Here is a 13089-nt window from a genome sequence, read left to right on the forward strand (position 1 = left end):
TCATGATCAAGCGCTTGAGGCAACTTGAGCATCCGAGTGAGTTCGTCATTAAAGGAGCAGCATTGATAGCAGGGCTGTGTTTATTCAGCATTTCCCTGTAAGCTCTCTGAGAGCTCCTTCCTCTTAGGTGTTTACCCTTGAGTTAAGCAGGGATGTCTACCCAATGAAGGAGAGGTCATGCACATCCTGGGGATGCTGAATGACAGAATTTCTGTGAAATGAATACTGAAGATGCTTTCTATGTCCTGGAAGAAATTACTAAGATATCATATAGGGGAAACTTAAAAATAAAAATAAAGATAAAAATTAAAAAAAAAAAAGACTTGATGCTATTTGTGCTTATATATTTATTTGGTGCTGTGCTATGTAAGGCAGTGTATGCACACAGAATAGCAAGAAATAATCACCAAGTTAAACTTTTGAATTAAGCATCTGAGGAAAAAAAAAGGTTAAGGGCAATGAAAACTAAATAAATTCCTCAAAATAGTACCTTTTTGTTAATCTAGAGTGGGGTGAAATTCTGGTCTCCAGATCTCAGGCCTGAACACACGAATATGCCAAATTGTAAATAATGTGTAAGTTCATGTGATTCTTGTTTCAGTACCATACCCAAGGGCAGATCAGCATGGGTGCTGGCTGCCAGTCTGTCTCTGGTTTATTTTGAGAGTAAGATTTTGTGTTACACTGTGTCAAATGCTAATCTGGCTAAGGCTTTCTGTATCACATATGCAATTTAATATATGTCGTCACCTTCCTCATTGCTGGATTTATTTTACTGGGTAGTATGTATTACGACAAAGTGTTTTTCCTCTAAAACTGAGATAAACAACTTGGGAACAAAGTGTGAACTAAGATTGGTTGACAGCAATGTTTTAAATATATTAGCAAGGAGATGAAATAAAACACAAGTATCTCTAGAAATGTTTAAGTAAACTAGGTCTTGTGTGTATATGGGAGGAGATAACGTGAAGTTGCCTAGCGGGGGAAGAGGAGAAGGGCATGCATGGGTTGGAAGGAGGGGGACATACCATTTACTTTTCTGAGTTTCAGGTATTATTGTCTGTAAGCCAGAAGAACTAACCCAGAGGTAAACAAAGTGTGTAGGACCTGCCACTTAAAAATGTGCACAGAAAAATAGCCCAAACTAGTCAAGGATTTGTCAAAAATGTAGTCTTTATTTTACGTAATGACTGATCAGCTAGTATTTAGTCTCCTCCTGGGTCCTGAGTGCTTTTGGTTGGTTTTGCAGAAGGTAACCCTTAGGAAAAGGATTTGAAGAGAGGAATGGGAGGTGCTGAGCATAGCATTGCTCCTCCGTGTGCCACAGTCATGCACAGGAAGGGCTCAGAAGGGCTGCTTCTGGCTGGCAGCGGGGTGCTTGCAGGCACCTGGCACCTTCCACCCCGGTGTCCCTCCTGTGGGAGGTGGGTGGCATGGAGGCTGTGCCCTGCTCCTGCTCAAGAGTGTGTGGCCTGAAGGCATGGGTTGTTGTGCAAGGATGAAGGGGAAGCAGAGACCTTCCCAGGCACTGCTGCAGAGCCCTCCTTTCAGCTGCCCCGGTGCTGGCTGTGGTGGCAGCCCAGTCATGGACCACGCTTCACCTGCAGTTGCAGCCATTTGCCTCCTGCCCCTGAGGAGCACGTCCCGCTTTACACTACCATCTTCCCCACTTCTTTCAGACATCCGTGTGGCTCTGCATTCATCCTGCCTGTTCAAAAGATAGAAATCTCCATTTCTCCCTCCATTTTTGAAGAACTGAGATTCTTGAGTCCTTGAATCATTTGGCTTGCCCTCAGCTATGCTGCCTTTGCAGCATCCCTTTTATATAATTGCTGCTGCTCGCAGTATTCTGTAATACAGCCCCACTCCTCTCTCTAATAGACTGCTATGATGTCCATGACTTGCATCCCTGAATTTTCATTACTGCTACAAAGACTTTTATGCACTTTAAAAGGGAACAGATGGATTCTTCCCTATTTTGGAAGTGATCATTCGTGCCTGTACACCTTCTCAAGTTCACCTATTTTCATTACTTTAACTTGAAATGATTTGTGGAGTCTTCTGAGCTCTCAAAATTAAACTGGAGCCTGAATAAGATTTGAACCTAGATTTTCCTCATCTAACCTAAAGTAGATGATAGCTTCAAGGGAGGACCTAGAGAATAGTTCATTTTGGTTATAGTTCAAAACAGTAGTCAGTCTGTTCTTTCCCACTGTGCTCTTTCAATGTTTCTCCAAGGACGCTCACAAAAAGCCATTCGGAGATTGAAGTGGGAACAAAGTGTTAATTGTTAAATTATCTTTTGGCCCCTAAAAACCTAAGGAAAATCATCTGAAGGATGTTAGTTGCATACAGAGTATTCCTGTCTCCTTCCAGTGTTAAGTAGTCTGTTTTAGAAACCCTTTATGCTCTGTCCTTGGCAGTTCTCAATAGGCTTTTGCGCTCAAACAATATGGACCCTAGCAGGTGGCATTTTTGGCAAATGACCTCTTCTCAATACCAGGATGTTCAGAAGTTGGCCTTTCCCATCTTTTTCAGAACTATTAAAATAGGAGGTGAAGGGCAAATGTACTACTAATAGCATGAAGATGCACTCAGATCTTAGACGGGAAGAAAATCAAAATATCAGTTTCCAAAGAATTCGGTGACCAGTGAAGAGCGTGCTTCAATAGCTGCGCGTAGTCACTAGCCGCACTTCTCTCTGGAAACAAATGATGCAAACTTACAAGAGCGGGTCTTCTGCTGTGGCAGAGGTTAATTATACGAGTGGTTCTGCAACTTGCAGGCTTTTTCTTCTGTGCTTCCCTCCCATTTGCCTTTCTGACGTGAACTGCAGTAATATGCACAATTTATGTGTCTCTGTCTGATTTTGGTTAATTGTAGTAGTAATTACTAATTTCCAACCCTTGACCCACTTTTTTAATCGCATTTTTTAAATGATCTTTTTGTGCCATTTTAAAATTTGGTGTTTGGTTTTTAATTTAGATAAATTATGCTAAAGTGTTCTTGAGAGAGCTGCACACTAAGGTCAAAAGCTTCATCTGCACAGTGCCCATTTTCTTTAACCTATTTTAATAATTGTAGCTGCTTCCTTTAATGGCTAGCTTTTGTCTGAACTACACAAAAATCTGTCCTGTTTAAACCAAGCTGCTGAGGCAGCATTGAAACGAAGTGCTGTGGACTGGTGCTGAGGCTTTAGGGTCATCTTCTGGGTCAGGGAAGATCTGGGGCCAGGTTTGCTCCCTGCCCAGCAGCTCAGCACCACACGTCGTCCCAGAGCTCACCCACCCAGTGCCTGTGCAAGAGGCCACGAGGCTTTGGTGCTCGGCTGCCACCCCGGGCTGTATCTTCAGCATCCCATCAGTTAGCTGCACTCACACTTCGCTGACCTTCCTTGAAAGCCTCCCCCCCCCCCCCCCCCCCGCTTCTTTCCTGTAAGTAATAGGCAAATGCCTGTTGCTGCTGCTGCTGGTGGCCAGGCTCCTGGGTTGCCCCACAGGAACATGGGGGCTGTGCGAGAGCTTTTTAGGCTGCCCGGTAATATCAGTGGCGCAAGCACCTTCCTGCTTCACGGACTGCTGCGTGTGCTGAGGTGAGGAGGTGTCGAGGGGAGGTGGCACTCTGTCCCACACCAGCGCGATGGCCAGATGCCACCGTAAAATGTCAGGGGCTTCTCGTCAGCTCTTCTTGCGAAGAGCACACAATGCTTTTTTAAAAGGGAACTCTATTTTTTTTTTCTCCTCTGCTCTCCCTGACCATACAAAAGGTTATATATGTTTACAGGTAGAAAAGTGGTTTGCTTTGGCTGTTTGCAGTAAACTGTGCTAGATTTTAGGCAGACTGTTTTTTCCTACCTTTCTCTCCTCCCTGTTCTTCTCCTTTTGCTTTCAACTGGGGAAGTTTAACAGGGTGTGATGTTTCTGAACTTGGAAATTGGTGTTAAAGAGCAATTAGGTGACTAGCCTCTCTGGATAAAACAGAAGAAGTTTGCCAAAGATCTTTGTGTCTTTAAACATTTGTACAAATTTCTTGTCAAATACAGAAATGATTGCCTTTTCTCCACTTTCTTTCTCCTCTCTCCTCAACTACTTTCAGTCCCGCATCTGGTTTAATATAATGGGTGTTTGCATGAATGGCTTAGTTAGCCAGGGTGGTAATAAAACACTTTAAATTTATTGTGACATTTGGATTTAATTAAAAAGTACACACTTAGAAAAGTAAAACATAATGTGTAGAGGGAGTCAGGAAGGTTTTTCTCCTTTTCTTCCAAAAAGCTAATTAGAGTTGTATTTTAAATTGTTTATGTGCTGCTAATCATTGTAATAAATCATTTATACTGAGAAAGACACACTCTAATGTGCTTGTGTAACTGTTTATGCTCTCAAGTTTCTATCATGAACAAATTGATCTGGAAGTGGATTTATTAACCACTAGGGAAGAAATCATTAGTGCTTTCTCTAAATATTCCCCAGGTACACTTTTATTATAGTAGTTTACTGTTTTAACTAAAACGTAACGTTATAGAGCCTTGGTTGTAATTATGATGCAAATTGACTTTCCATCACTAAAAGGAGGGAAAACTGCCTTTTCACTGGTAATATATGTCTCTATGGTATATGCCAGAGAGGCTCGCAGCTTCCAAAGTTTTTCCGAAAAGAAAGTGTAAACTCCTGTTTTCACAGAAACACATCATGGAGACTTTATGGAAGTCTTAAAATAGTCTAGTTTCATCTCTGAAATCTACGTGGCCTTTGCTAAATAATTTTAGGACAACATAAGCCTAGCTGGTCACATTAATTCTTTTGTATCTGGCAGCACACTTAGACTTACAAAGCAGCTGGGTGCTTTCAGAGTGCTGGAGACCACTCCAAATCTGTCGGAGATAACTGGTATTGCAGTTCCCTTGGGACTGGTGAAGACTAGAGAGATTTTCATGCAGAAAATCGGCACCTGAAGTGAAACTTATAACCCGAGATCTTCTGGTTTGTGGTGCTGTTCTTAATCCCAGGCAGGAAGCTGTGGACATCCCAGCTCTTGCCAAGGGTTTTTAAGGTGGGCTTGTCCTGGGAGCCTGGAGGTGGGTGCTGAGCTGAGTGTGAGGGCATCGAGGAGCTGCAGTCAATGGGGATTTGCAGCCCCCTTGCTGGGCCTGAGACCGAGCAACAGCTTTCGTGTTTGGAGATGTTGCTGAGTTAGTTTTCAGCACACATACTTTCCTATGATAGTAAATTGCTTTTCTACCATCCCCGAGAAGCCAAATCCAACCATCAAAAGCTCCAGTTAACACTGGTAGGTTTTGTGGGTGCCTTTTAAATTTAGCTGCTATTATTTGAGCACTGAATTATTTATTTACAAGTCTAATGTAAGGCAACCAGGCGAGAATACCTGTAACATGTTGATTTATATAGTTGAAGATATGGTTAGGCATTTTTATTTGAAGTCCTTGATAGAGTGAACTACGGTGCAACTTGATGGGGAGGTTTCATTTTCTGTGGGATATTCTTAACTTAAAAAGCAACAGCCACCCCACAAAACCAACCAGTGTCCAGATTTCTGGAAAAGCAGTCTGCAGCTCTTTCCAGCAGAGAAAGAAGAGTCAGTATGGAAAAAAATTGTTCTTTTTAATACATGCATCATTTGGAGGAGCTGACTGAAGAAGGAAAGCTGAGAGGAATGCGTGTGAAGCCCACGAGAGGCAGGTGCAAGAGTGCGGTGTCACTGGGAGAGGAGCGGAGATGGGGTAAGTTGGGACCAGAAGCAAGCATTGTGTGAGCCTTCGTGCAGAAGCTTTCCAAAATCACCTCCTGTGGAAAATGCAAACCACAATGCTGCAGTCTCTGGAATTTCAGCTTGTGTCTCCTGCAAAGCCTTACGCACACTGCATGCATGCTTCCACTCATCCCATATACATGTGCAGAGTCAGTCCCAGTGTGAACAGTCTTTGGAGCTCAGTAAAGGTGTATTGACAGCTTAATGATTCACTTCAGCATGTCCGAGGCTGAGAGCATCTGAAGGATTTGATGGCTGGCGTGTATGCGCGTACATGAGAGAGACCTTCTCTTGGCTCAGGCACTATATATCTTTGGGCCTTAAGTATCTGCAGTTTTATTTTTATTTTTAAAAATATGATCCTTAGCTGCTCATGGTTGAGTTAGTGTTCTTTATTTTTCCTTAGCCTTAGGGGACTTCAAAAGTCACTCCTGTGTGTCAGTCCTAGCCATATTCATACCATGTCACCAGCAACCTGTGGACATGGGCATGTGTGAAGAATTTATTGATGCTTTAATTACATCAGTGTCACTGAAAGGGGCTTTCTGTAGCTAGCTAATTTTCCCCCAAACAAATAATTTTCTCTCAGAAGAACAAGAGTTTATTCTCTGTCTTCTTTTGGACAATATTTCTGACATGCTGGTTTAAAATCCAGCAATGCTGTACACATTTTGCTTGCAAACTCTAAATTTTTTTTAGACTTGCAGCTATTCATTTTTCCAGAAGCCTACTATACAGTGTTCTGCCACATTAGGTTTCCCTAATAATCCATGGGAGGATGTGATCAAGATCTATTACAGCCCCTCGATGTAGTAGGCTATGGACATCGCTGAATTCTGTGAAGGAGCTGTTAGAGGCAATTCACTTTGCTGTTTGCAGATGGTTAAATTGGTATTTGGAAAGCTGTGCTGTACTAACCAGCTCTCAGAACTGTAAGGAATCAAAAGATGCCTCGTGTCTTCTAGAAAATGTGGATTTTTTTGGTGTTCTTTAGATCCTTTTATGGCCATTTTCAGAGTGAAATAAGAGGCCTTAAGTCACTTCATATTCTGCTGAATCTGACACTTAGAAATGTAAACGTGTCTATCAGTATGCCATTAATTGAGAATAATAAATGTCCCTTTATATGCAAAGTCTTTATATAGAGGTGACTCCTGCTGCGATTCCTGAAGGCATTTTCCTTCAAAGCACAAAAATATCAGCACTTAAAGCAGCATTTGATATCCTCTTGCTGTTCCTGCGGCCTGAGGTCTGCATTGCCATGGCTTATTTTTCTTCCCTTGGCACTTTATGTGGAGTGCTGTATCTGAATGTGGACATTCTCTGCAGAACTGTGCATGAATGAATGGGACCAAAAAATAGCCAAAATGTCAGTTTTACAGAAAGTACCAGAATTCAGAACTGGCTTGTCGTTTGATGGAGAGCACAAGAAGGGAAGGAACCAATACAGACATGTAAATGTAGTAAGTGGATACAAAGCTGGTGCCCGCTTACCCCTGTGGGGCTGATGAGATGAGCTGTTCTTAGCCACCAGTTCTTGTGTAAGAACAACTTTTGTGTGCAGAATGCCTGCTGATACAGTTTTGGGCTAGCACAGAAGGGTTAAAACATCTCCACTGTTGCAAGCTATTTAAATATGTAGCCTTGGAATATCAGGTCTGTAGGTTTTCAAGAAGAGCTCTGTTGTAATTTCAGACCTTTTTTATTAACCTGGGCACATAATGGCCTGGTAAGATTTAATGCCTCCTGTTTAAGCTTCATTTTTTCTCCTTCCTTGTTAAAAATTCCTTGCAGCTTGGTGAAAAACTACCCATCTTGGCCCACCTGTTAGTAAGGCTTTTAAAATGTTGGCACCCTGAAATGGGGGGAAAATGGCTTTTGTGTGTTGTGGCAGGAGCTTCTCCTGGGTGTCCAGGAGTGGTTCTGGCCCGTGGAAGAGCGAGGAGAAATTGCCACTTCACACTTTTCGGGTGAAACTGAGGGAAGTAAGGCCTGTTAATGATGAGGAAAAATGAGTAATAATTTCAGCGTATTAAGGCTGGGTAAGATGTGCAGGATTGCTCTGCTTTGAAGCTGGGTGGTGACAGTATGGAATGGGCAGAAGTGGTCCCTTGGTTTAACACCTAACTGTTCTCTGGGGAGGGTAATGTGCAGGTACCGGTACTGATTTGGACCTGAGCAGTGTGGTATATAGTGTTGCAGTTTAGTGGTAAAGCCACTAAATGGAGCTGTGATGAAGCCATCCATGAATTACGTATCAAAGACCGATCACTCTCTGGTGTTTATAATGCAGAGCATCTGTCTTAAATGCTAACTTCCAAAATATTTCTGTAAGCTGATAATGTGACACTAACTGTGGGATGTAGGTTTATCATTTTCTATGCTCTGTAGCAAAAATAGGAGCTTGGGGTGTGCTGGTATGATGATACATTAGCATAAAGTACACATTTCTCCTGTAAAAATAGGCATTCCTCCCACCACAGCTGAAGAGCAGAGAGAGGACATTGCCTGCGGAGGCTTGCATATTGTACTGCAAGTGTATTTTGACACTAGAAACTGAAGAAACGGGAAACTAGATATGTCTGGGGAGTAACTACTGATCTAAGTGTCAGGTTTGATATTGACAGACTCTCTGGAACCAGTAGCTCAAATCTCAGGAGGGCTGGCGGAGCCCTTGACCTTTGTAGTAGGAGATGAACTGCTGTTACTGCTGAGGGCTGTTTTCGAAGAGAGGGATGGGCACAGAAGTGGTGCCAATTCTGCACAGACACAGGATGGCCCAGAGCACTAATACAGAGGAAGTATTCCCCCTGATTTTCTTGGCCGTTTAAACAATGCTGTCTGTGTGACGTCTGTTGGCTTCACTCCTCTCTGGAGGTGGCTGTGTTTCAGCCCTCCAGTTGTATGTGGTTGCAATGTGGAGGTTCTAGGCAGAAGAAGAGTGGTGTCAGCATTGGAAGCATATTTAAACAAATCAAAGTTTCAGATTGCCCATGCTCTAGGAATAGTTTATTCTGGAGCTCACAAAAGAATGTAAGTATTTTTGAGGTATCTAGTTCATGCCACGGGTGCTATCATATAAAAGTGACGAGTTTTTGCTTTCCCAAGGTCAGTGTGTCAATTCTGAAATCAGCTGTAGGCCACTGAGCACAGGATAAGTGGCTGTCACTCAAAGTTGGCTACTTGTCCGATTGACAGACTAGAGCAAGCCTAGGGAGTCCCACGTCAACCCAGCACCATCTCAGTGCATGTACGTACAGGGAAAGGCTGAGGGAATTGGGTTTGCCCAGCCCAGAGAAGAGAAGGCAGTGGGGAGAACTCACCTGCAAGGGCTCAGAGATGACTGAGCCAAACTCTTCTCAGAGGGGAGCAGTGGAAGGACAGGAGGTAGCAAGGGAGGCCGCGACTAGATGCAAGGTGCTTTTCACCATGGGGAAAGCAGGGTCTAGAGATGCCTCCTTTCCATACTCAGGCACTCTCAGAGTTTGAGACCACTCTGAGCACCATGGTCTAAAAGTTAGCAGTGCTTGGAGCAGGGGCTTGGGCTTGGGGCTGGGCGACCATTACTGATCTTCTCCAGCCTAGGAAAGGAATTTGTGCCAGGAATTCCCATGGGAAAATAATCTCTGTCCCAGGTAGCCGTCAGCAGGGATAGGTAGTGGCATGGTGAGACAGGGAATGGATGATACGGTGATGGTCCTGTTAAAACACCACGAGGAGAAACTGGCTCTCAGCTTCTGAGGTTGTGCTGGCTTTCAGCGCAGACACACCACTCCTCTTGTATTCCCTGTTTGGGACTGGGGCTAAATTTCAGCTGTGCTGGGTTTGGGACTAATGTGAAAATGAGGCTGAACCTGCGTTAAGAGTGTGAAGTCTCTGGGAAGTCTTCCTGCTGTTTATTCCTCTGAAAGGAGGGTGGCAATTGCACACTTGGCAGTTGCTGTAAAATTGCTGCTACAGATAACCAAAATGGGATAGATGTACTTGACTTTGGCTGAAATGCAGATATTTATTCTTTTTCACACAGTTCTTGTTTGTAGCACTTAAGGACTCAGGATGGGTCCTGGGACTTGCAAATACATGTTCAGATGTTTCCAGGAGGAAACACTGGATCAAGAGCACATGTTGGTTTTCTTATCAGAGTTTTGGTTCTCTGTGAGTTGGAATAAGTACAATAGCAGTATATAAAGATGAAGACAAATAAATTAAGACTTCTATGTTTATGTTACCACTTCAAATACTGTTGGTATGCAAAAGGAGAAAAAAAAGACCATATAACACTTGAAACAACAAATTTCTCATCTTAAGCTTTGCTGTGGCAATCATGGCTTGCTTTAAAGTAATGTTTCTTTCCCTGCGCTTAGATAATTTAAACACTCCTCTGAAAAGAGGTACCACATGGAGTGCAGTAGAGTTGAAGTAAATTTCAGAAAAGGATTACGTTTTGCATGTGGAAACAATGACTGTAGGCTGTAGATAAACAACATGGGTTTGGAGTGATCATTGTTGCTATAGCGTGATTATTTTTCTCAGGGACAGGCGCTAGCTTCTTCCTTTGAAGAACTGCTGTGCTCACATCTGCGTTGTGCTGACTATTGGTCCGTTTGCTGATTGCTTCCCTTTCTCACCCAAAAGTAGGATGCTGCAATCACATAACTTCTGAGTCTTCAGCAGCAGCAACGGGCTGCGACAAGAGGTTTTGGCAAGAGCCCCCTATGGCCTATGAAAACGCCCTTATCGTGTACCCCATGCATATATAAGCATCTGTTCCAGAGCTTTGAACGTCAGAGTTGCTGAGGGGATGGCACGGTCTTGGGAGCAATCAAGCCTAGGAATAATGCAGGGCTGTTCAGAAGCTCTCTAGGTTAATAAGCAAATGTTTGTATCGCAGGTCTGGAGGTGTGTTCTGGGAAGCCAAAGCTTTCTTTTTTTTGCCCACCTAGATGTCCAACAGGATCGTATTTCTTGAGTACTGTGTTTGCTTTATGAAAGGAGAGGCAGGGGAAAGAAAGAATCTGATATGATTTGGAAGTAATAAGGTGAACTTTGCAGCAGCCCTGCCCTTAATGACTTTTATTCTCACAAACCTGGTTTCCACATATTTATAGTCTTTTTCCTGAAATATCAAAATATTTGTAGCTTTTTCTTTTTCTTTTTTTTTTCCTTTTGAATGGGAATAAATTATGTGGTGTCGTTTGACACTGGTGGACATGTTTCTTTGTTCAGTAAAGAGCAAATTTTCTTTAGATTTAGTTCCTTGGACTCATAGGAAAATTGTATAGCATTGAAATGCTAGGAATTAATCTGAATAGCCAGTGTGAGGTGGAAATGCTCCCTCTGCTTTAATTGGCATGGACCGGTGAAAGGCAGCTCTGTGGCTGCCTCCCTTGCTAACTGCCCAGCCTTGTGGCAGATTGACATAATTCCCCAGTCTCTGGGGAACCGTAATAGAGTGCTCCCTGAAGTGCTCGAAATCCTGAAGGGAAATTAGAATCTTTTTTTTTTTTTTTTCTTATATAGGGTTTTCTGGAGTATTTACGTTCATGCAAAGGACCATGGACTATTAAATGGAGGGTTTTTTTTAAAGGTTTTTCTAATTGCCACACTTCCTCCCTCTTCCCCTCTTTAAGTGGCTTTGGACAGTTGCAGAACTTTGATTTTAAATTTGTCTAATCTCTCGAGATATCTAGGTAGGGAAAACTATTGTAACTGAAAATGGTTCCTTTTTTTTTTCTTCCATTTTAATAGATATGTTTAGTCTACTTTAAAAGCTTTCTGGAGAATCTTTTATATATGGCTAATTTAAGCTTGTCAAGTTTTAATTATAATCTCTCTATACACAAGTTAAGATGCTTAATGCTAGTGAAAAGTTCTGAATACAAAGCAAACCTGTGTCAAGCTGCAGAGCACTCTTACCCGTCTTAATTGCTTTTGGTCTGAACTTTAACCTTAACTCTCCCATCTGTCTTACACATTCCCTTCTCTCATCACAACACCTTTCTTTCTGCAGAGTGCTGAGGATCTGTCTTAATTCTGCAAGATTTCTGGCGTGGCAAAATTCTGCTATCAATGCACAGACGTTCAGCTTGCTCCTTTTTCCCCTGCAGCACAGAGTGCTTTCCTGGTGCACAGCCTGGCTGCCCAGGACAGCCCAGAGCATGTCCTCGCCCCTGGCAGGACAGCACTGCTGGTGGAAGATTGGGTACCTCAGCTACTAGAGAAGTGCCCTGGATCCCAAATGCTGTGACAACTTCTGGTTTCAGATAAAAACCTGTACCCTAGAGCATCTGTAGTTGTTTTTGTCTGCAGTTTTATGGATGTTTTCCGAGGTAGTTCATTCCTTCCTAGGACTGTTGTCTCCCTCATTTTCTAGCTCTGACCAAGCCTTTGCAGCAAAGGTTAGTTGTGTCTTTTCCTTAGATAACAATGAGTTTCATTCAAGCTTAGAAAATTAGCCTTGAAAATACTTACTCTGTGCAGATTCCTTTTGGAGAGTGCATTTAAAAGTTTGAATCCAAAATTGATTTGGAAGTACTCTAATCTAAAATAACCCTGATGCTAGCATTGTTGTCTGCAGCTCCTGCTAGCCCCCGGTGTTCCGGTATGGCGCGTTGGCACACAGTTCCCTGATGCTGTGAAATTCACACTCATCTGTGGATACGGACTTCTCTAAAAAGGACTGTGAGGCACTTAAGACTCCTTATTTCGTTAGTTCAGTGAAGGAGTTCATTTCAGCAGTCAGGGATCTTATGATGAGGTGGAGGAAAACCAAGCAAATCAAGCAGTAGAGAGTCCCGTCAAAGTGGAGTGGAGGAAAGGCTGCTCAGTAAGATTTTTTTTGGCCTGTAGGTGCAGCATTTTAGAGCTGAAGGTTAGTGGTTTAGGATTTCTTTTTCGTCTGAGGTTTGAGGCAGATCATAAGGAGATGCATAGCTGGTCCAGACTTCAAGAGGTACATTTCAGGAAGCTTTTAGTTCTTCACGCTGGGCTAGGTCATATGATTTTTTTCATTGTTTTTAACCAAGTGTAACCATCAGCATCCTCATGTATGTTGGTGAGAATTAAATGGAGCATAAATAACTGAATTGAAGAGCAGACTTCCACTTTAAGAGAATCGGTTGCTGCACAAAGCAGTGGTAATGATCCAGAGGAGCAGGACACATCAAGGAAAAGAGTAAAGTGTGAGTACCATCCAAAGTGCAGGCAGCAGGTCATAAATTCTTGTAGTGGTGGTGGTCTGAAATTCAAGGAATAGGATTAGAAAGTTACTGTAGGTTAATGAAAATGACTCCCTTAGGATCAGCTTGAATTCAACTCAGT

The sequence above is a fragment of the Cygnus atratus genome, chromosome 5, assembly GCF_013377495.2.
Source record: "Cygnus atratus isolate AKBS03 ecotype Queensland, Australia chromosome 5, CAtr_DNAZoo_HiC_assembly, whole genome shotgun sequence".
NCBI lineage: Eukaryota > Metazoa > Chordata > Aves > Anseriformes > Anatidae > Cygnus > Cygnus atratus.